The sequence below is a fragment of the Bos grunniens genome, chromosome 21 (assembly GCF_055505025.1).
Source record: "Bos grunniens cultivar Pamir isolate PY7600 chromosome 21, Bosgru_T2T1.0, whole genome shotgun sequence".
Taxonomy (NCBI): Eukaryota; Metazoa; Chordata; class Mammalia; order Artiodactyla; family Bovidae; genus Bos; species Bos grunniens.
The window spans coordinates 1,823,594-1,848,058 of NC_141185.1; the positions used below are offsets into that span (position 1 = coordinate 1,823,594).

Sequence of the window (24,465 nt, forward strand, 5' to 3'; positions counted from 1 at the left end):
AGGGACCTGCCATCGCCTGCCCGCACTGGGCTCCTCTCTGCCTCACAAAAGCCAGAAGAAGCTTCCTAGACAGAGTGCTCTGTCCCAGTCGCTAAAGCTCCACCGCGGCTCCGGGCGAGCGCGCTGGAGGCGTGGGAGCCCCACGCCGCGCGCAGGCCTGCAGGGCCGGGCTCCGCGGCCGGGCACGAGCACGCACGCCGCTCCGGGCACCAGCTCGCACTCGCCCTCGCCCCCAGCCGGCGCGCTCAGACCTCGGCCTCTGCCCAGGTGCTCGGGGTAGGAACAGTAGTGGCCGTAGGAGCAGCAGAGACAGAAGGGGCGGTGGTCTCTCCCCTGCCGTACTCCCCCCCACGTAGTGACTTCAGTGGCGTCCGTCCTCCCGCCCGGGAGGTGCCGGGGTCAGTCCGCAGCCGCTGGTCCTCTCGGCCCCGCAGGGTCTCAGGACGCACCTCCGCGCCACGCACACTCCCGGCCCTTCCCCCCAGGACCCCGCGATCCCTTGGTCCTGCCCACGGCCTTCAGCGTTCCTCCTGCCTGTGTGACACCAGTGGCGCCTCGCTGGGTCCCCGCCACGGGTGGCGCCCCGTCCAGGCCTGCAGACGCGCCGTCGCTGAGCAGAGGGTGAGGGGACCGCGGGCCACCGAGCACACGGGCTCCTCATGGTGCAGTCAGCACCGGCTCATTACAGGGAGACAGTAAATCTTCACTCTTTAAATGCAATCGCAGTAAAAATCAGAGCGGGCTGGTCCCAGCTGTCACACTCGCTCGGGCGCTGGGTCAGTCGTTAAAAGCGAAAGGTCACCGTTGCCTCTCGGTTGAGTTGTAATCGGATTCGGATTCGGCCTCTTCCGGCTTCCCGCCAGCGCCTGGCCAGGGCCCGGGCGCCTCCTGAATGCGACGGGAGGAGGGAGATGACCTCATTTACATTTAATTGTCTTGTTTATCCGCCGTGGCTCGGTGGTTGTTTTAATAAAGGGCACAGTCAGATAAAGGCTACATTTGCATCCGGGAAGGGAAGTCTGACAAGGTCTCCTGGTGTTGACATTTATTGTTTGCAAATGAGATAATCCAATAAGGAGGGAGCCAGCTCCTGGCCTGAGCCCAAAGGACCTGGGGCCCCTGAGGGATGGTGGGTCTCCTGGGACACCCGCAGGAGGAGCAACCCCAGAGTAGGGAACAGGTGACTGAGGGCCTCTCAAGGCTACACTGTAGAAGCACCTGTTGGGCTTGGCCACCTGCAAGCTAGAATTAGCATCCCTCTTTGCCAAAAAGACAGCTGAGGCTCAGAGAGGTCAAGTCACTTGCCCGAAGTCACACAGCTGAAAGGTGGTCTGAGTGAGGAAGGCAGCAGGGCACTCTGAGCTCTATACTCTGTTACTTGGCATAGCACACCTCTGGGACCAGGACGCCTGTTCTGATTCACAAGATTTTTGTGGGTTTTTTTGTTTTTTTTTTTATTTCTTGTGAGTATGGAGTTCCCATCTCTCCTGCCACCGACCATCTCTGGGGAGCCAGTTCTGGTTGTCAGAACTTCCAAAGAACCTCCTAAGAAATTCCTAGAGCTGCATAATCTCTACTTTCCAGACTCAAATAAAGATTCTGGCAGAGGATTATTTTTTACTTTGTAAATCTGACTCACCTGAAAAGTCATAAAAGATTGGCATGTCAGGTAAATGACACGTCATGATTGGATTTATTTGAAAAGAATATTGTTATTAGTTCTCTGGGTCCAGGGGCCTCCTCAAAGCTGCCCACTCCATGCCCACCCCTAAACTACCCTCTGTCACAGCCCAGGGTGCTATAGATGCTGGTCAGAATGCAGCAGGATCCAAATAAATGTTGGATGGATGGATGGGAGGAAGAGCTAGTGGGTGGGTGGACAGACACGTGGACTGGTGTCAGCCTCAGGTGGGGGCCGCTCTGAGTAGACCTTGGCCACAGCAGCGGTGAAGCACGAGCTCCCAGGCCCGGTCACACCCCACCGGCTGAGGGCGAACCCCGCTGGTGCCACTATCCCAAGCATCCGAGCAAACTGGTTCAGGCCTCACATCCCTGAGCTGATGTCAAGGAAGGGGCCGTTGAGCCCAGACGGGCATCACCAGGGTGCCCAGAAGCTGGAGGTCAACCCCATGCCATCCACATCGACCATGCTTTGGGGTCTGAAATGTTACAATCCATCATTCTCAGCATAACCCCACGTCCGAACATCTCCAGCCTGGGGAACCAGTGTCCTTCAGTCCCCAGGTCCAATGCCGTGCCCCCCACTCACACCCCCAAGTGTGCAGATCTCAAGAGGCTCATCCGGGTGGGAACAAGGCCTGGGCTGGGTGCTGGGGCCCTGGGCCTCTGCCAGACCATGTGGGAAAGCCCTGGGCCCCTGCACCGCAGGGCCTGTGGTCCTCACATAGATGCCACCGCCTGTAAGCTTGGACACAGCCCCGCCTCAGGTCCCCAAAGCGCAGCTGTGTCCTGGCTAGGGTGAGCCGTTAGAGCAATCTGAAGAAGCTTCTGTGACATGCGGAGTGACCAGCGGGAGGAAAACCAGATGCCGAGGGAGCAGGGCAAGGTTCCCGGAGGTCATGTCCCCCCAGCTCCTCGCTGGGCCTGGGACCTCCTGGCGCTGTGACTTGCCTGCCTCTGCCTCTGGGGAGGCCTGGACGGAGGGAAAGACCTCAGGCACTGTAACAGTTTCCCCAAAACAAAGGAGCCCTGTCTGGAGGGCTGTCTCCACCCTTGCCTGCAAGGGCCGCATCCTGGACACCAGCACCTGTCAACACTCAACCCTGAACCTGAGGAATGAGCACCTTCCACCCACCAGGGTGAGGCTGGGGAGAAACAGCCGGCCAGCACCCTTCTGGAAACTTCCAAGGGCTGAGCAAATGCCAGGCCGCGGGTCAGGTCCTCACCGCCCCCGCCCACTCGGGGTGCAGCAGGACGTGATGGCGCCGTGTCTCGGCTGCAGGGGTCCAGTTGCCCTTGGAGGAGGGGCCATGAGCTAATCCATCGGCAGCCAAGGATCAGTCATCGGCAAACGAGATTAAATGCCCTTGAAATGGAATTAAAATGACGTCAAGCGGCAGATCATCATTTTCTTAACAGGGCTGGACGAGCCTGCTTGCTGCTTTAACCCTCCCCTGGCCGTGTCTCAGTCCCCAGGCGTGAACGACCCAGAGCCAGGGCTGCAGTGACCCGTCTGTGCCCCTGCCTCAGTCCAGGGGCCACCAGGGGACCACTGCCCAGGCCTCTCCTGCAGACACCCTCCCTGGCCTTGGAGCCCTTCAACAGCAAGTGGTTCTCAGGCGTCAAGCATCCCTGGTAGGACCCACAGCTGCGGGCTCAACCCTTCCTGGGGCTCCAGGAACATGGGGAGGATGGGAGGAAGGAAGGGGGCTGGCCATGTGTCTGGGGGTCTTCCCCTGGCTCCTTCCTGTACTTCACTCATTTAGTCCAGATGGCTCCTTCCTGTATACATTCATTCACTCATTTGGTCCAGATTCTTTTCCCCGTTAGCCCATCCCCACATGGCCTCCCCAGGGACCAGCAGGGCGCCCCCCCCCAACCGCAACCCCATCACTGCTGTCTGTCTGCAGCCTGGGGTCCAGAGGCTTCATCCCCACTGATGCCTGCTCTCTTTCCATCTTAGTGAAAGAGAGAAGACAGAAAATGCTGGACCTGGGGGCCCCGGGGCAAGTGGACGCCAGCTCTAGGAATGACCTCCTCTCCCGGGGCTTGACCATACAGATGGCCCCACTTCTCCAAGCCCACCGGGGTTCAGGGACTCCCCCAAAAGCCGAACTCAGTGACCCCCTGCGGCGTGCACCCTACCCACACGCCTGGGCTGTGAGCATGGTCAGGAAGAATCAAGCCAACGCCTGACCGGGGCCCCTGCCCAGCTCCCGCCCTTCCACAGGCATGTCCGTGTAAACCACACGGCCGGCCCGTCTTGTCGGAAAAAAATACTGCCGCCGGAAGCACGTGTCTCTTGGTGAGGCCCTGATTATTAGAGCAGCTAAGACAGCCTGCGAAGTTGCTGGAAGTCTTTCTTAATAATCTGCTTCTGGCCCTGATCGTTATTTCTCATTTTCGCTGCAACAATCGCTTGTCGGACAGCGTGGTCGGCGTTCTGCCAATTCATCATGCGGGGCTGCCCCGAGCACGCCGCCATCAATAGCTGTAAATGGCGAGATTTACAAGACAGGCCAGGACCGCATCCTGCTGGGCCGGTCGTTAGCCACCTGGTGCAGGGAGGCCCTGTCCCTTAGGACCTGGACCTCTAGAGGCTGGGTCTGCCCATGTGAGGCCTTGCTGAGCCCGGCTCTGCCTGCTTCGGGGTCCCGAAGTGACCACGGAGGCCTGGGAAGGACCCCTCTGGGTGCAACTCACCATGTGTCCCCCAGTAGCAGGCTCTCTGCTCGCCCCATTTCCCGAGACGGGGCTCCTCCCTCCCTCCCAGCGCTGCCTGGGAGCTGTGAGCTCCCTTGATTTGGAGTGGGGGTCTGCCCACCCCAGGGCCGTCTCAGACCAGCCCTCCTTCTCATCGCAGTCCTTGGGCTCCAGGGACAGCCTCTCCTGGAAGTTTGCTTGGATGACCTCCAAACACCTGTCCCCACCTGTCACCCCGCCCCAGCTCCATCAGGGGCAGGCACTCCGCTAGCCGGTGTCTCTCACAGTCCAGTTTGGGAGCCGGGCACATCTCCACCTGTTGTGGACCAGGGGGGAAGCTGGGGGGAGTCACCTCCTGCACCCCAGACCCTACGTTTCCATTAGAGTAATCCTCGGCTCGGACTCAGAGCCCAGAGTTTCTTACCTGTTTTAGGGTTCCCCAGAGAAACAAAACCAATGCGATGGGTGGAGATATATACATATTCAAAGAGATTTATAATAAGGAGCTGGCTTAACTTTGGAGGCAGAGCAGTCCCTCCGCCTGCAGTCAGGAAAGCCAGTGTTTCAGTTCAAGTTCAAAGGAGGAGGAAAAGCCACCGTCCCAGTTCACAGGCAGCCAGGCAGGACGGACTTCCCCTTACCTGGGGGATGGTCAGCCTCCTTGAGCTAGTCAGGCCTTGGACTGATGGGACAAGGCCCACCCACACTGGGCGGGGCCCGCCGCTCTGCCCTGTCCATGAGCTAAATGTTCATCTCATCCAGACAGTCCGATCACTAAGCAAACACCTGGGGACCCCGTGGCCCAGTCAGATCGACACATATTTAACCGTATGGACACCTCCGCTTCTGGCCCAGAAACACGCAGCTTCGTAAGCTGCCCCGACCGCCCCCCGCAAGTAACGTGTCCCCAGTGCTATGTCCCAGGCACCCCAGTCAGAGCAGACTTTTCTCTAATGCTCCCCGGGACAACTGCAGGCTTCCTGGGGGAAGCCGGTGCCCCCATTTTCCTCCCTCCAACCTCAGGTCGGCCCCTGGTGAGACACTGGGTGCTGGACAATGACAGAGTGCCCCCCCACAACTTTCCAAGCCCCCTGAAAACGCCCCACGCTCCTGGTGACCAGACTTAGCAGGGCGCTTCTGCGACCTTCTCTGCTAACCTCGTGCCCCGCCTAGCTCTGGGGCGCGAGGCAGGCTCTGTCCAGGGACCCGCAGGGACATGGCTGTTGAGGGGGGGCCTTCTCACAGGACCAGCCTGCCCAGCTGCCCCATGCCTCTCCTGGGACACCAGGGCACTTTGTGGTGCCCTGTGGGGGTGCCTTTGCCTTAAAGGGGGGTTCAGGAAGAGAGGGCTGAGACCCCCAGGCTGGGAGGGACCATGGCCAGGACCTTCCTCTGTCCCTCGGTGCCTGGAGCCAGACAGTGACTGTAGGGGCCACTGCCCGGCTCAGGGTCACCCAGGGAGGCGACAGCGGCCACTGCTCCCCAGCAGCTGGCTTTGCCAGGTCCACACGCAAAACACTGGACCCTGCAGTGCCCAGCTGTTCCGTGAGCCATTTAGAGGCAAGAAAAAGAGGCTCAAGATGCAGACCTGGGTCCTGGGCTTCTCGGACCTAACCACTGGTCCCAGAAGAGCCCCTGGACAAAGGTGGGGGGGCTCAGAGAGACCTGGCCTCGCCTGCCCTGCCCCCAGGCTGGGATTTCCCACGCTCCAAGACCCCTCCCAGCTCACTCTCTGCTAAAAAAATCAACACAAAACACTGGGTTCATTTTTTTCATTTTAATTGGAAGATAACTACCTTACAATATTGTGAGGGCTCTTGCCATGCATCAACATGAATCGGCCATAGGCATATGTCCCCTCCCTCCTAAACCCCCCATTTCTCTCTTCACCACATCCCTGCACTGGTTCATTTTTCAAGGGAAAAAGCAGCATTAAACAATCCCCGCACCACAGACCCCATTCCCCTCCAAGCCTCAGGAAACTGAATCAGCAGCTCTGGGCTGGAGCCTTCACCCCTGAACCAGGCAACTGGGCAGTTCGGGGGCAAGGGGTCCGAGACACCTACCCTGCCTGCCCTGGCTTGCAGGATCCCGGAAGTTGAGGTAATCATTTCCCAGTCTCTTTCCATAAGGAAAACGAAAAAGAACACAGAACATTTTGAAATGCAAAGCCAAATATTTATTAAATGTTTCAGAATCCATCAAAAACCACAGATGCTGGCTAGAACAAAATCCCGTTTTCAGAAAGAGACAGCAGATCATAGGAGAGGCTGTGGGAATGTCAGATGCTTCTCCTGGGCCCCAACATCTGATGCCCCAGTTCCCCACCCGGGGGAAGGGCAGGGAGATCCCTTCCCCTCTCTGACTGCAGGGCCCCATCCCAACCCAACAGACCCCTCCCGGAGTGGCTCTGAGGAAGCCCGAGAAGGGACTTCAAGTGGTGTCAACATCTGCTGACATCGCACATGTGGAGTGTCTTACTCCAGCGGGGTGGCCGGTGCAACAGCCGGCCAGGTCACCCCTGCCCGCAGACTCAGAGAGCTGGGCTCGCCCCTCGAAGGCCCTGAGCTGGCCCAGGACATCAGGCCACAGTGATGACATGGCACCCAGGTCCTGGAGGCACCCAGCTAGGAGCTCCCTGTCCTGGGACCCCTGGGAAAGGGCGTGGCCACACCAGGGGCCTTGCGCCTGGGGGACGGGAGAGGCCAGGCCAGAAATCTCCCTGCCAGAGACTCGCCTGGAATCCCTGGGACATCCCGGCTTGTCAGGAAGGCTCCCCACAGAGCAGCGGCAGCCAGGGCAGAACATGGCTCGCCCCTCAGAGAAGACTCCAGAAGCAGTTCGCCCTCTGCACGCTGGAGGGCAGGACGTGGGAGGGCGAGGCTGCAGAGGGCGGCTGGGGTGCCTCCTGGACTCAGAAGCCCTAGACCCCTCCCCAACCCCGTGTCCTTCTGTTCCTTCCTGCCTCCTCCTCCCCAGGACCCATCACCCAAAGGATACTCAAAGACCCCAAGACCAGCAGCAGGAGGGCCCCTCATCCCATGGTGGGAGAGGGAACAGCCGTGTGACCGGCTCTGTTAACACTCTGGGGTCCCTGACCGGTGCAGGTATGGAGGGCAGAGCAGGGGGGCAGGGCGGGGCCTGTAGAGCCGGGGCCTGTAGAGGGTGGGGACTGGAGAGGGCGGGGCCTGGAGAGGACAGAGCCTGGGGACAGGGCGGGGCCTGGAGAGAAGGGGCCTGGAGAGGGAGGGGCCTGGAGAGGGCGGGGCCTGGACAGAGCCAGCTCACGAAGTGCTTGGGAGGCACTGAGACTTACTTAGTCCAGGTCAGGCAGGTGCTGCCAGTCCCCAGCCAGCCAGGCTCTGCAGACAAGGAGGGAGGGGCCCCCTGGAGGATTCTGCACGGACAGGGGTTCGGCACTCCCGTGGCCCAGGGGGTCCCTGCGGCGATGCCTGGAGAGTGGGATGACCATGGGCCAAAGGGGCAGCTGGAAGCCAGGGCCTCTCCCGCATGGTCTGCCTGCATGAGGAAGCCAAGCTCAGCGGGAACTGTTTGTAAAGGCCTTGGGTAAACACCAATTATCAGTAATTAAAGCAGCCGGGCGATTAGGGAACCACAGGAGGTTGGGTGCCGATTAGGAAAGAAGTGATGTGTGTGCGGGCAGAGCGGTCCCCTGGCAGCCGCAGGCACGCCAGCCACCCAGGCAGAGGGGCCACGGGGCTGTTCCGAGACCGCTTCAAAGAGGGGGTGGCTGGGCTCCCAGGGCACTGCAGAGACAGCCTCCTGCCCTGCCCATCTGCCTCTCAGGGAGGCCTGGCAGCCCCTCCGCTGACCCTCCAAAACTCGAGCCCCCACCTCACGCAGGCCGTCACCTGGACATCCCCCAAACATCTGACTCAACCTGGAAGATCCCTGCTCCTGCCTGTAGTCCCAGGACCGCCTCCTCTTGAATGCCCCGAATCTGCTCACACACCCCACAAACCTCCAGACACAGCAACCACAGCTCACACACTGGGCTAGGAACCAGGAATCAATGAGGACAAATCGGCCTCTGGGCAGAGACGGGCAAAGAGCTCAGAGTGGCAATTCACCAAAGAAGGACAAATGACCACAAAGCGTGGAAAACGCACAATCGCATCTAGCCAGACGAATCCCAGGACAAGAAGCAATCGCTCAGCAAGCTGGCAACAAAGATGAAGAAGGCGTAGACACCCCCTTCTCCCCTGCGCTGGTCGCTGCTGGGGGAAGGGCGCGGGTGAGAGGGCAGGGAGCGCCTGCCCTGGGGCTCGTGTGTGCCACTGGGGCCCAGCCCTACTTCCAAGGATGCAGGTGTGGGGGAGCTCCCAGCAGGGATCCCACTGAACCAGCATTTCTGGCGCACTGCTGTCTGCGTGAATAGCACGCAGGGGTCAGACACTCGGGACCTGAGTTCCAGCAGGGAGCAAGGGAAACAGCAGGGTGAGAAGAGCTATGAAGACGAAAATGGGGCTGGAGGAACGGGACTTGACCTGGTTAGGGTAGGACAAGGTGTGCGTCTGGACAGGCTGGGGTCAGGAGGATGCTCTGATGAAATGATAACTGACAGAGACCCCAACGAAGTGATAGATCAATTATGACAGTATTCGGTGGCGGTGGGGGGTGGAGGGGGACACACCAGTATTCCTGCGATGTGCAAAGGTCCTGAGGTGTGGGAATGGGCTTGGGGCATCTAGGGAAGCAGTGCCGGGAGGAGGTGGCTGTGAGGGGAGAGACTGGGACCCATGCTTGAGGAGGTGGCAGACGACAGCTGTCATAGCTGGGGAGGCCTGGAGGCACCAGAGACGGCCACCCAGGGACAGGTGGTCACATCAGTGGAGCATCTGTACAGGCGTTAGACTGTTTGCAGCAGATACTTGTTCTCAAAAAAGATCACAATTTGAAAAACGGTGTGTGGGACTCGATCTCAACCGAGTGTATGGAAAACACCCCCGAACCTCCGACCCCGAGTGTTCACGGCCAGCGGCCCCAGGACGGGGTAACAAAGGCAGTGCCTTCTCCTTGGGCATGTTTGGAATTTCCAAATTTTGTAAAATCCATGCTGCATCATCACAATACATCTGTGAGGACCGTTCCCAGCCTGGGGGCCGAGAGGTGGCCCAGGAGGCCGACGGACCAGCGCCCCCAGCATGGCCCTGAAGCTGCATCGCAGTTCAGTGATTGAATCCTCTCCACTTTAGTTCGTTAATTATGCAAATCACTTGTGGAAATTCAAACTGCACAGGCACAGGGGTCAGTCTGAGTGACCTCCTCCCATTCGAGTGGCCTCCCCGGGGTGACTGCCATTCTCTATTGGGTGCGTGCTGTTCCGGAACATTCTCTATGTGCTGGCACGTGCATGGCGGGTGGGGCGGGGGTGGGGGGTGCAGGGGGTTGGGCCACACTCTGCACAAACTGGGGTGCTGCCCTCCTCCCATCCCGGTCACCTGTCCATGGGTGTCCCTAAGGAGGAGACTACCCCCCAAGAGCCCAGGGCCCCTGCTTCCAGCTGCACGTCCTGCCTCATGACCTGCCTCTCTGCGCCTGGAGTGCATTTTCAGGGGCTCCCGACACTTCCCCTTCCCTCCATGGGCAGAAGTGAGGCCCTCGGCCTGGCAGAGCCGAGGCTGGAAGGACCTGGGGCCCCGAGTCACCACACGAGTAACAGTGGCCCCCTTCCCGGGAAGCTCCTCTGAAACCATCCCACCAGCAGCGATGCTGTGACACGCACGGGCACCTCCGTGTCCGTCTAGGGAGACGCCTTCTGCTCTCCTGACAGCCCCTGCCTCCACCGCTCCCCCACACACTGGCCACAGACCCCGAGGTGACAGCAGCCTTCCTCCAGGGCCCACCCCACAGACCTGCCCCGGGCTGCGTCTCCAGTAGTCTGGGGACAGACAGAGGGGGCCAGCCTGCCCCTCCAGGATGCCTACCGTGTGGAAGGACCCTTCCAAGCGTGTCGCTTCTCTGCCCCCACCCCCTCGTGTCTGGACAGTTTGGTCGAATGAGGAACATTCAGGCCTCCCATCCCGGAGACAAAGGCGCGGGCTGGGCCTGACGGGCAGTGACCCCCACGCACCCGACACAGGCCGCCAGCCTCAGGAAGCCCGGCCTCCATGCTGAGATGGGGTCAGACTGCAGCTTGCAGTCTCGGCCGGCACGCACCATCTCTGTTATCCGAGACAGAGCCCGAGCTACTGCCGACGAGGGATGTTATCAGCTGGACAGTGGGCCCAAGTGAGCCCCAGACACCAGCGACTGCTCACATCCCCACCGAGGCCTCCGGAGCCGCAGAGCAGTCTGGGGTCCCAGGCTCCTGTGTTCAGGAGTTGCTGGGTTCTCCTGCCTCCCAGTGTGACTGGCTGCCCCCATACCGGGGTGACCAGCAGATGCATCATGCCTGTGAGTGGGTGAAGCTAAGGCCAGGTGTCAACTGACCCAGGACCACCCTCAACTCTACCGCGGCCCCCAGCTGCTCAAGAGCACCTGGGAGATGTCCCATCAGCCCCTGGCTGTCCTCCCGTCCTGCTTGGGGGATCCTTGCAGCCTGCATCGCCTTACAGGGACATGGCCAGGCTGGGGCTCCTCATGTCCTGTGGCCACAGGGCAAATGGCCCTGGGGCCCACTTCTCTGAGCACCCACGTCCTGTTGGAGTGGTTAGGGCTCACAGCCCCCAGGACACAGGCGCTGTGACCTGCAGTAAAGGGACAGGCCCCAGCTCCCAAGGCACTCAGGGAGCCCATGCTCGGTGCCAGGCAGGTGACTGGTTCACTGCGCCCTCCCCATGGCCCACTGAAGCTGTGGCCCTGGTAACCCATTCTGCAGGTGAAGAAACCGAGGCCCGCAGCCAACAGAGGGAAGAGCCAGGACCAAGCCCGCGTCTGAGCCCAGAGGGCAGGGCCTATCCTTCTGATGCTAAAGCGGTTTCCCCAAAGGCACCCCCTGAACCCTGCGCCACATTCCGCTGGGACCCACATGAAGGGGGCTGCTCTCAGCTCCTCAGCTGCAGGCACACAGCCTGGCCCAGTCCAGAGGATGACCACAGCTGACATGGGCAAATGCAGGCGTTCCCACCTCAGACCCCTCCTCCCAGGAGGTCTCCCCAGGCGGGGAGAGGAGGCTGCACAGAGCCACACGCAGTAGGCACAGTAGAGGCATATGCAGGTACAGCGAATGCCGACAAGGCCAGGGCCACGCTTCTCAGCCCAGTGGGGGTAAGCCACCGCCCCTTCTTGGGTGAGCCCAGCCCTTCCCCTGCCCCGGGGTTGGGGGTCTACCTCCACCCCAGTCCATCAGGCAGGGTGAGCCCAGCCCTTCCCCCGCCCGGGGTTGGGGGTCTACCTCCACCCCAGCCCATCAGGCAGGACACTGCAGCCTCAGCCATAGCACCTGCCCGCAGGCTAGCAAAGCCCCATTAGCAAAACATGGGCCTTGGTCTCACTCTGAACGAAGCACCTGCCCACTCCCCCGCCACGAAGCCCCCTGGGCATCCCTGGGGCCCCCGCAGCCACCACCACCAACAGCCCAGCCCGTCAGCCCCTGCCCCGCTCATTAGGACTCTCTCCCCCCCAGCCAGCGAGGTGGCCACGTGAGTGACCTGCCTGGCGGAAGCCCAAGGAAGGCCCGCCTCGGGCTTCTGGGCCCCTGCCTGCCGAGCTGCCCGCAGACCTGGGGCTCGCATGCGGGCGTCCTGCACCCGGGGAAGCCGAGTGGAACAAATGAGATTGGAATTTTATGCTTCTTTTATTGCGTGGCTCTGCAGATAGCTTTTTTAATTAGCTTCTAACTCATCACCTTTGGCAACACTAAACAAGTCACCAGCCCCCCAACCCGCCATCCCAGCCCGGTGGGCCGAGCACATCCCCCTCAACGGCTTGGCCGGGATGCTGGGCCATAGATGCATGGTCACAGAAGCAGACGCCCTGTGCGGGACACTGGCGACCAGTCACAGAAGTAGAAGCCCCGTGCGGGACACCGGCGACTGGTCCTCAAGGCAAGCATGCCTGCCTTCCTGTCATCCCGGCTGCCTAGGTTCCTGCCCAGGACCTCCACGGGCGCGCTGGGCCCCCGGGGGATGTCTCCCAACCTCCCTGGGCCCGGTGGGAGCCCTCTTGCCGGCGCTGCCCTCATCACCGTGGTCTCGGGGGGCAGTAGACCGCCCGGCCCTCCAGCCGCAGTGCAGGCCTGTCCCCCCGCCCAGAGGCCTCCGCTGTCCTCGCCAGACCCCCATCCTTGCTGCATTCGGAAAGATCTGGGGCTGGACAACCCTCCCTCCTCGCTCACCGGGGCACCAGGTGGGCACAGGGTCCGAGCCACCCGGGCACCCCCCTGCCAGTACCAGGCGGGCTCCCCAGCCCAGTGACCACCCATGCACGGAGAGAGCCCAGGTTCCGTTCCCCAGACCCCGCACTGTCCCGGGGGAAGCGCAGCGCTGGCTTTCCTGGAGAGGAGCTGGGGACCGAGAGCCGCAAAGCCATGTGCGCTTAACGACCCCTGTCAAGGACTCCTGCCCAGATTCAATTACCATCCGGGGTTTACAAGCCCAGGCGCTCCACAGAACAATGTGACCTGTGCCAGCTGGCTGCGGGCTCCCCGCCCACCCGTCTCCCCTGTGAATGGGGAGGGGGCACTGGGGAGGGCCCGATGCCAAGGTTACCTCCGGCGCCTTTTCTGCCTTTTCCGGGGCTCAGGAAGCGCAGGTGTGCGGCCGACACTCAGCTGCAGAACCGGCACAAAGACGGATCAGGGGTTTCTGGAAGTCCTCGAAGGGCACTGAACTGAGAATGAGCGTGTTCCCAGCCAGGGCCCCGGACCTGCTCTGCGCCCAGACCTGGGCCGCCAGGCCAGCCTGGACATCGGCTGCAGTAGGAGACCTATGCCCACCGCCCCTGGTGTGCAACAGGGCATCTGGGAGGCTTGCACCTCACACACACTCATAGTGCCCCTGCTCACAGCCAGTCTCGCCGTCCTGGGGCTGTGGGCCTTGGCACACACATGCCCCTGTGGCCATAGCTGACTGTCCCTGAGAGGACCCACAACCCATGAGGTGGCAGGAAGAGTCGCATCCCCACTCCAGCCCAGACTGGAAGGTGAGTAGGGGTTTCCGTGGTGCTGGCGGAGATGATCTGAGTGCAAGCCGGCCCCCCAGAGGGCAGACAGACAGAGCCATGGAAACTGAGCAAGCCGGGGGCCCACCCCAAGCTGTCCCCGAGGCCCCGGTCGAGTCCTGTCCGGGATCAGGGCTCCCAGGAAGCGGCCCGGTGCCTGGCCTCCCTCCCAGAGGTGCCCCGTGGGGCGCGGCCTGGGTCACGGACACACAGGCCCACCAAGCCCGGCCTGGGCGTCAGGCTCTCGTTCCCGTCACCGTGGACGCTGGCAGGCTCCTCCCTACCCCTCAGCAGAGTGGAGGATGGCTGCCCCGCCAGCTCCTTCCCACAGGAGCCCCGCAGGGACCCCAGGGCCTTGACCACAGGCACCAGGAGGACCGGTGAGGCGTCCCAAGTCCCGGGGACATCTGTCTGCTGACCCTCTGGACATGTGACCAGGGAGAACTTGGGACAGGGGCTGCCCCCAGCCTCTGTGCCCGGCGGGGTCTGAGACAGAGGACCGGGCCCCCACCCAGCCTCATAGTTCAGCCTCAGGGCCTCTGTGAGGGGGGCCAGGGCAGCCCCCCTCCATGCCCAGAAGCTCACACTGACCTCTTCCTCCCGAGAAAGCCCACCAGCAGCAGCGGCTCCAAAGCAGGCCTGGGGGCGGGATACTGCACCCACACACACCCTGCCTGGGGCGACCCGGACCACCACCCTTTCAGAGCCCCCGGGAGGCAGCGTCGGGTGGGACAGGAATCCTATCTGAACGCGAGGGTCCCAGAGGGGCAACCATGTCGAGGGGGGCATGGGGGGCTTCGAGTCTCTTCTCCAGGAACCACAGGCAGGTGCCTGGGGCCGGCCGACCTCTGCTCCCCTGTGGGCATCACGGCACCAGGCCTGGCCCAGACACTGTACCCTTGCCTGCAGAGGAGGCACGGTGTCCTAAGGCCTGAGCCCCCAGCCAGGGCCCCCACCCTCAGGCCTGTGTTCTGTCCAGTTCTGGGGGGACAGGGGGCCCCACACAGCACAGACTGCACCGCGGCCCCCGCAGCCCCGAGCCCACCCGCACCCTCGGAACGGCTCCTTCTCACCCCAAGAGGCTCCCGCAGACCCCCAACCTGCAGGCAGCCCTCCCACCCAGACTCCCTCGGGCCCTCCCGGGACCCTTTGTTTCGAGAACCCACACCACTTTCCGCTTCCTCCTTGCACTGTGACCCCCGCACAGGAACGAGACAGGAGTCTCCTCCGCCGTTCCCTGAGGACGCCTGGCACCGGGATCGTCTCCTGGAATGTCACAGGTGCACGGTAAATATTTGTGAGATGCCGGAGCAGAGCGCCTGGCGTGTGCCAGACACAGCGCGAGCCCCGGGAGAGGGGGAGTGTCTGGTGGAAGCAGTCCCAGCAGCCTGAGAGGTGGCTGCAGGTACCACCTCCGCTCTCCAGGTGGTGAACTGAGACTCAGAGAGGGTAAGCAGCTTGTGAAGGTCACACAGCAGAGACCCCAGGCCGGGGGTCTGCCTCCAGACTCTGACTCCCACGCTGCGTGCCGTCCACACCTAACCCTCAGTGCTGACTGGAGAGACGTGGATAATGCTCCCACCTTACAGATGAGGAAGCAAGGGGTCAGAGCCCTCTGCAGCGGCCCAGGGCCACACGCCTCCTGTCAACAGGGGCCCGGAGGCCCCCTCAACTGAAGCCGCCTAGCTCCGTGTTCTCCATCCCCACCATTTCTTCATCCTAGAAGGCCCTGCTACGGTTTGGATATTTTCCTGAAGGCTGCCTGCCGTCTACACCCCTCCCCCGACGTGACTTTTAAGAAATATCACCTAATTAACGGATCGCTGGCTTTCAGCGCTGCCAAATTCCCTCCCGTGGCGTCTGGCCACTGCCTGGGTGCTCTCATATGCTGGCCGGCCCTGCCAGGAGGAGCTGGCGCCTGCTCCCCACTTGGCAGGGCCACTGGGCTCCTGGCTCCACGCCCCTGCCCCCACGCTGCTGTGATTCTGAGCACCACTCCTGCCCTGCCCCATTGTAGACCCCAGTCCCAGCCTGGGACTACCCCAGACACGACCCTTCCCGAGACTGCACCGCCAGCCTCAAGGCCAGGAATACTCATTTCTCATCTCTCTGACTCTGTCTCTCTCTCCAACAAACCAAGCACCCTCATTCTCCTAATTATTGGAGAACAGATTTTCCCCCAAATAATTAGGCAACTTAAATCATACAGTCTTCCTCTGAGAACTATATTTAATCCTGATTTGAATGTAATTTACACATCTCATCTCCCTTAAGCGGTTCTGGAAGCCAAAACATGGATCAAATATTTTTTAAATGTCAAATGCTGCTTAATTGTGGATTGCACTGAATTTATTTGTACAGATACGTGTTTGATCTCCTGCTTCCTTCTCCTCCCAGAGTAACTGTCCTTAATCTACATGATTCTCCAATTGCTCTCGTAGCTGGAGGATCAAAATAGTATGCCTGAAGCCCTCAAAATTTGTAAAGTCTTTTAAAAGATGCATATTCAAATTGGAACAGAAAACTAGTAACTGAAGATTTTAGAAGAATTCATTAATGCTAAAAGGATGTGGGCACCAAGAATGCCTGGGGTCCCAGAAGCACCGCCCACGTCTATTGCTGGGCCAAGCACCTCTCTGCCCAGGGGTCTGTCCACGGCAGGGGTCTTCTCTGGCTCCTGCTCGCCCCTCCTTTCTCCCCTGGCTTCAAATATGTCAGATGGGGAGGCAGCAGCGTGGGGTTGCCGACAGTACATGCAGGGCCAGGGAGCAGGGTGAAGAGGAGAAGCCCCACAGCGCTTGTCAACCTGGAGGTCAGTGGTGAGGTCCAAGAGATGGGTAAGGACTCGGTGGGTATCAGTCAGCTCATGCTAGACCATGCCGCGGTAACAAACGTCCCCGGGCCCACGGGCTCGCGCAGGGCTCGCGCACAGAGCTGGATCTCTCGCTCGCGTCACGTGCAGGTGATGAGCCGGGTAAGCCCTGCATGCTTTCTTTCTCGAGGGACACAGGCTGAGGATGCAGACCTTCTCAGGTCATTCTCAGGGCCAAAGAAGAGAGACTGGAGAACTGCACAGCGCCCCTAAAGTTTCTCTCGGGTGTGGCACGCCCCCTCTGCTACGTCTGTCTGGAAAAGTCTGATATGACTGAAGAGGGGGACAACCCTCTTCGGAGGGGAGGAGTAGACGTCGGTGATACAGGACAGCCACCCGCCCCGGTGGCCACAATGTTTGCCTTCCTCTCCACTTGCATGACACTGGAAATGGCCCCAGAGTCCTACTCAAGGTGGCATAAGGTTCCCAGTCCAAGAAGCCTCTTGTTTTCCATCACCCTCTGGACCATGTCTGAAAATGCATCCTGCATCCCGCCCACAGGAGGTCAGAGGCCCAGAGGCTCACACCTTTGCAGGCGCCGTGAATCTAAGCTGGCCAAACAGCCTCCGCGGCATTTTGCCAGCTCTGTGGCTCTTTGATTCCAGGCCACTTGGCCAGTTGCCCAGCCCACGGTGTTTCTGGGGATGTGCCCCCTCTCCAGACTTGCTAATGGTCACCTCGATCTTATTGGGCTCCCTCAGGAGAGTGGGGACCTCAATCTCTCTTCCTACAAATTTCCACCCTCAAAAAAGATCTACTGGGCTGTCCTGTTGTTCAGTCACTCAGTTGTGTCCGACTCAGTGACCCCCTCGGACTGCAGCACATCAGGCTTCCCTGTCCTTCGCCATGTCCCAGAGTTTGCTCAAACTCATGTCCATTGACTCAGTGATACCACCCAACCATCTCATCCTCTGTCATCCCCTTCTCCACCTGCCTTCTATCTTTCCCAGCATCAGGGTCTTTTACAGTGAGTTAGCTGTTCGCATCAGGTGGCCAAAGTATTGGAGACTCAGCTTCAGCATCAGTCCTTCCAAGGAATATTCAGGGTTGATTTCCTTTAGGATTGACTGGTTTTATCTTGCAGTCCAAGTGACTCTCAAGAGTCTTCTCCAGCACCACAGTTAGAAAGCATCAATTCTCTGGTGGTTAGCCTTCTTTATGATCCAAGGCTCACATCCATACATGACTACTGGAAAAACTGTAGCTTTGATTATACGGATCTTTGTCAGTAAAGTAATGTTTCTGCTTTTTAATATGCTCTCTAGGTTGGTCATAGCTTTTCTTCCAAGGAGCAAGCGTCTTTTAATTTCATGGCTGCAGTCACCATCCACAGAGATTTTGGAGCCCAAGAAAATAAAGTCTGTCACTGTTTCCATTGTTTCCCCATCACTTCGTGGCAAATAGATGGGGAAACAATGGCTGTCTCCTTAGCCTGCCCCACGATTGTATTAACGACTGAAGCCCTGGTGGCCATCCTGTCCGTCTGGTCTTTGCCAGCGGGCTGAGTCTGACTGGCCTTTGTTAAGTGAAACATCTCTAGTTTATGTTGTGTTAGCCAGAGGGAAGGAGCACAGGCAGACGTCCGAGACACTGCAGGTTCGGTGCCAGACATCCCAATAAAGCAAATGCCGCAGTAAACCGAGTCCCATGAATTTTTTGGTTTCCCTGTGCCTATAAATTTATGCTTGTGCTACACTGTGTTCTATTAAGTGTGAGATAGCATTCTTTCTAAAAAGCAACGTATGTGCCTTAATTTAAAATATTTTATTGCTAAAAGATGCTAACCACCGTCTGAGCCTTCGGTGAATCGTAGTGTTAATAGAAACATCAAAGATCACTGAGCATGGTAATAAATAGGAAAACGTTGAAGGGCGTTTGGAACGCTGCAGGAATTTAAAACTGAGATGCGGGGACACAAAGTGAGCAAATGCTAAGGAAAAGGCGGCACAGACGGACTTGAGCAACGCGCTGTGGCCAAAGCCCCCCAGTCTGCAGAGAACGCAGCAGCTGCGGAGAGCAGCAAAGCGAGGTCAAAAACCCCCAATCTGCAGAGAACGCAGCAGCTGCGGAGAGCAGCAAAGCGAGGTGGGCCCGTCCTTTCCACACTGCTCGCAAACCAGCTTCCACCTGCCTGCCCTCTGCTTCCTGCCGCCTGAGGACCCGCAGCCCTTGCAGCCATCAAGGCCCTGTGGTCTCACTTGGTCCGCAAACCTCTGGGCCTATGTCCACAGCCTCCACCTCTGCTTTCCGGGGCCTCGCGGAACCAGTCTGGGCAAGGTTTCACACAGCCCCACCAGCCCCAGAGCCAACGCCACAGCTTTGGGGTTTGTGGGTGCAGTGCCCGAATCAAGGCGCCAGTCTGTGCCAGCTGGGATAGCAGTGACCTCAGACCCTTACGGCTCGCAGAGAAGGTTATTTCTCACCCAAGCTACCTGCCGACTGCCTTTTCCATACATGAGGATTCAGGCTGGAGAGATGGCCGGGACACTCAGAAGGAGACAACACTAACCCTCTATGGGGGGCAGGGGGCGGAGACTGCTGGGAGGAATAACTCAGCTCTACAGGCAGACTCCTCCCTGCCCACTGTTCCTCACAGGTGGCCCACCACTAAGAGAGGGATTTGCTGGTAGCTGGGACGGAGCAGCGGCCGAGTGAGTGGAACTTCCCTATAACTTCTACAGTCTCAGCCTTGGAAGAGCCTTCCCTGCCTCCCAAACCATAGAGCATCAAAGAGCCGAGGTGAGCAGAGACCAGCAGGATGGCGAGGGGAAATGGGCAAGCGCAGGTTCACCTCTGAGACTTGAACAGCCCTCTTCTGGTAACTGATGGACAAGCAGTCAGGAAGCCAGGGAGGGTACAGTTCAACATGAAGACCATCAGTTGACTTTCTCCAAGGACATGTCTGGAACATTCCACGCAACAGTAGAGTGCACATCCTCCTCACATCCATCTGGGCCAGAAGACACCGTAACAGATTTAAAAGAATAGAAATTAAGAGTTTTGGATTAACATACACACACTATTCATTATTCATAAAATGGGCTTCCCAGGTGGCTCAGCGGTAAAGAATCTGCCTGCAATGCAGAAGACGTGGGTTTGATCCTTGGGTTGGGAAGATCCCCGAAGAAGGGAATGGGAACCCACTCCAGTATTCGTGCCTGGGAAATCCCCTGGACAGAGGAGCCTGGCAGGCTACACAGTCCATGGGGTCGAAAAGAGTCGGACACAACTTAGCAACTAAGCAACAGCCATACGTGAAATAGATAACCAGCAAGGACCTACTGTATAGCACAGGGAATTCTATTCAATACTTTAAAAATAACCCATAGGGGAAAGGGGGGCTCCCCAGATGGTGCATTGGCAAAGAATCCACCTGCCAATACAGGAGACACAAGACACCTGGGCATAATCCCTGGGTTGGGAAGAGTCCCTGGAAATGGCAGCCCACTCCGGTATTCTTGCCTGGGAAATCCCATGAACAGAGGAGCTTGACACTATGGTCCAGGGGGTCGCAAGGAGTCAGACACATCTGAGCATCTGAGGACACAGGTCTAAGTGTGACCGAATCCCTGTGTTACGCACCTGAAACTGTCATGATGTCTTAAATCAACTCTTACGTCTAAAGAACAGGAATCATACAAATGATATTCTCAGACCACAACAGTTAAATTAAAAATAATAATAGAACAGAGAAGCTGGAAAATCCCCAAATATTTGAAAGTTAAACAACACATGCCTAATTAACACAGGGACCTAAGAAGCAGTGTTGGGAGAAATTTTTAAAAATATTTTGGACTGAATGAAAAAAAAAAAAAAATTCTCAAAACTTGCAGGATGCAGTGAAGGCAGTGCTCAGAGGGAACTCTGTGGCATTAACTGTATGTGTCAGAAAAGGAGAAATCTAAAATAAACGTGTGCTTTTGTGTTAGGAAGCTGGAGACAGAAGAGCAATTTAAGACCAAAGCAAGTAGAGGAAATCATAAAAACGAGAGCAGAAATCAGCGACATTGAAAATGAGAAAGCGATAGGGGAATCACCGAAACCAAAAGCCTGATCTTCAGAAAGAGGATTGATTGATCTCTAGCCAGGCTAACCAAAAAAAAGATGACAAATTGCTGATACCAGAAATGAAGATGGTGGCATCGCCACTGGCCCATGACATTAAATGAATCATAAAAGAATATTTGAAAGCATAATGAGATGGGCCAATTACTTAAAAGAAACAAACTGCCAAAACTCACATAAGGATAAAAACGTCAACTGAACAAACCTGTGTCTATTAAAGGAAGTGGAAAAAGAAGTAATCACTAAAAACCCAGATGACGTCACTGGTCAATTCCACCGAACATTTAAGAACTGAAAGATACCAGTTCTCAACACTTTCTCATGGAAAATAGAAGTAAAGCGAACACTTTCTAATTTGCTCTGTAAGGCTAGCATTACCCTGATACTAAAACAAAGACATTAAAAGGAAACTACAAACCAATGACTCTTATGAATGTAGATGCAAAATTCATTGACAAAATACCATTAAATTGAATCCAACAATATATAAAAATAATTATATGCCATGGTCAGGCATATTTCTACGTTCAAAAATCAATCTCTTTATACATATGTATATAAATAAATCTACCCACCCATCTGTCTGCTTCACTCTCTCCTGGAACTGATGATCGAGTTTAACAAGGTCACCAGATGCAAGGTTAATATATGAAAGTCAATGCTTTCCTATAAATCAGCAATGAACAATTGGAATTTGTTTTCTTGTTTTGTTTTTTTAAGATTTTTAAAAATGTGGATCATTCTTAAAGTCTTTATTGAATCTGTTACAATATTGCTTCTGCTTTATATTTTTTTATTTTTTTGGCCCCAAGGAATGTGGGACACGGGCTTCCCAGGTGGCACAGTGGTGAAGAATCCGCCTGCCCATGCAGGAGACTCAGGTTCAACTCCTGGGTCAGGAAATGCCCTGGAGAAGGACACAGCAACCCACTCCAGCATTCTTGCCTGGAGAATCCCATGGACAGAGGAGCCTGCCGGGCTACAGTCCACGGGGACGCAAAAGAGACACTTAGCGACTAAGCACGCACAAATGTGGGATCTCAGCTCCGCGACCCAGGGGTCAAACCCCGGCCCCCTGTGCTGGAAGGTGAAGCCTTAACCTCTGGACCGCCAGGGAAGTCCCTGGAATTTGAAATTTAGAAAACAATGCCAGTTGCAAGAGATTCCCCCATCCCAGATTGAAATACTTTGGCATAAACCTAACAAAGTATGCACAGGATCTATAAGCTAAAAACTACAAAACTCTGAAGAAAGAGATCAAAGAAGCTGTAAGTAAATGGAGAGAGATATTATTCCATGATCATGGATAGGAAGACTTGAGTTATTGATAAAATATGACTTCTTCCAAATATACTCTATCCAGTCAGTGGATTCCAATCAAAATCCCAGCAAACCATTTAGTAGCTGTCGACAAACAGATTCTGAAAAGTTTATACAGAAAGTCAGAAGTCCCAGGATATCCAGCACATTCTACAGCACCAAGCTGGAGGACTCACACTGTCCGATTTCCAAGCTTCTTATCAGGCTGCAGAAACCCAGAGAGTGGTATTGGTAAAAGGATGGACAAAAAAAAAAAATCACCAGAACATCTTAGAAAGCCTGATAGTGGACCTGTGCAAATAGTGTCAACTCATCTCTGACAAAGAAGCAAAGGCAGGGGCTCCCCCAGGGGCCCAGCGGTTAGGACTTCATCTTCTAACGCAGGGGGTGCGGGTTCAAGCCCTGGCCACAAGCGAAGGTCTCACACGCCTCAAGCTCAAAAAACGAAAACAAAAAAACAGAAGCATCACCGTAACGAACTCAATAAAGACTTTAAAGGTGGTCCACATTAAAAAGAAAAAATTCTTTAAAAATGGAAAGGCAATTCAACGGAGAAACATGTTGCAGACCATTTTCAACAAATAGTCTGCAACAATTGGACATCATATTCCAAATTTTACAAAGTGAATCAAAACACAGATCAAGGACACTTTTTGCAAAAATTACCTCAAATTTACTTATATGTAAACCTCAAAACTATAAAGCTTCTAGGAGAAAAAAAACTCAGGACCTGTGTGATATTGGGTTTGACGAGCAATTTTTTGTTACAACACCAAAAGCACAATCTATGAAAGAAAAATTGCTGTTAGACTTTTTCAAATGAAAAACAAAAGACACTGTTAAGAGAATGAAAAGACAAGCCACAGGCAGGGAAAAAACCTTTGCAAAGCACATGTCAGATAAAGGACTTCAAAATACACAAAGATCTCTTAAGACTTAACAGGAAACAAAAACAGCTGATTTTAAAATAAGGAAAAGTTCTGGGACTTCTCTGGCGATCCAGTGGTTAAGACTCTGCAGTTCCAATGGTCCATCCCTGGTTGGGGAACTAGGATCTCACGTGTCCCATGGCGTAACCAAAACCAAAAATAAATAAATAAAATAATCAAAATAAAACAAAGGTCAGAACAGACACCTCGGTAAAAAAATATATATAAATATAAACAAATGGTAAGTACACATATGAAAAGATACTAATGCCATTGATCATCAGGGAAATGCAAATTAAACCAGGGAAGAACAACTGCATGCCTACAAGAAGGGCCAAATCCCCCCAAGTCGATAACACCAATTGCTCTCAAGAACGCGGAGCAATCTTCGTCCCTCACTGGTGGGAACGCAGATTGGTACTGACTGTGGGAGACAGTCTGGCAGGTTCCCTCAGTGCTAAACATAGTCCCACCATATGAACCAGCAGTTGAATGGCTAGGCGTTTACCCAACTGACTTGAAAACTTATGTCCACACAATGCCCGCATGCAAATGTTTATAGCAGCTTTACTCAGGAGTGCCAAAAACCAGAGGCAATCAAGATGTCCTCCCATAGGTGACGAATAAACAAACCCTGGTACATCCATACAGTGGAGTATTATTCAGGGATAAACATTAATGAGCTGTCAAGCCACAGAAAGACATGGATGAACCTCAAATGCGTATGGCTAGGGGAGAGGAGCCAATCTGAAAAGACTTGGTGCTGCAGGATTCCAACTCCATGACGTTCCAGAAGCGGCAAAACCAGAGACAGGACACAGGTCTGTGGTTGCCAGGGGTCGCAGGGCAGAGGGCAGAGGGTGCCCAGGTGAAGCGCAAGGATTTTTAGGGCAGTGAAAGAATTCTGCATGAGGCCAGAAGGACAGACACAAGACCCTGTGCATTCGCCACAACAAACAGCTTTATGCAAATGTGTGGTCTTAACGTATGCAAATAAGGCTAGGGGTTCCTGAGAAGACGTGCAGACTGGAACAAAAGAACCCGACTCTAATAAAAAATGTCTGAAACAGCCTCACTGAAGGAGCTAGGGACAGTGCTGATCTCAGTGATTTCAGAAAGGAGAGGAGTCTGTGAGGTTACAGACAAGGAGAGCTGCTCGAAACACCGTGCCCTGGTCAATTCCCCGCTCTGTCTCCCTGGGAGGACAGCTGGACGACTCGGATACCGCTGTATATCCACCCTGGAAATGAACGGTGAGGTCCATGGCAGGGCTGGGCTCGGCTACTGGCATGGGAGGTCACAGTCGAGCATGGGGAGGAGGCTGGGATGAGCACGTGGTGATGGATTTGAGGTGGAGACCCTGCAGGAACTCAGCTTAGCTTAGCAGAGATACAGCTGGGGGATGGGTGGTTTTGTGTGTCCACCCGACTGGCCATGGGTGCCCAGGTTAAGCAGTTTCTGGGTGTGTGTAAGGGGGTTTCTGGTGAGCTCAGCAGTGAAACAGGTGGTCTCAGTAACGGGGTGCCCCCCCCAATGCGGGTGGGGCTCCCCAGGGTGGGTGGGCCTCGCCAGGGTGGGTGCCCCTCCACTGTGGGTGGGTTTCCACAGAGCGGGTGCCCCCCCAGGGTGGGTGGGTTTCCCCAGGGCGGGTACCTCCCCGGGGCGGGTGGGGCTCATCCATCCACTGAGGGTCTGAATAGAACAGAAGGTGGAGGAAGGTGGGATTTGCCCTTCTGCACCTGCCTTGGCATTAAGCTGGTGTCATCCCATCTC

The 24,465-nt window shown here is 56.5% G+C and overlaps 1 long non-coding RNA gene across 1 annotated transcript in view; it reads right to left on the bottom strand.

The window, feature by feature from the left end:
- Positions 1 to 15,717: 15,717 nt before the first annotated feature.
- The window catches only part of LOC147348876 (uncharacterized), a 33,466-nt gene continuing 24,718 nt past the window's right edge, over positions 15,718 to 24,465 (bottom strand). Inside the window, exon 3 of the long non-coding RNA XR_015150251.1 lies at positions 15,718 to 19,328. This is a non-coding gene — a long non-coding RNA (uncharacterized LOC147348876). The remainder of the gene's footprint in view (positions 19,329 to 24,465) is intronic.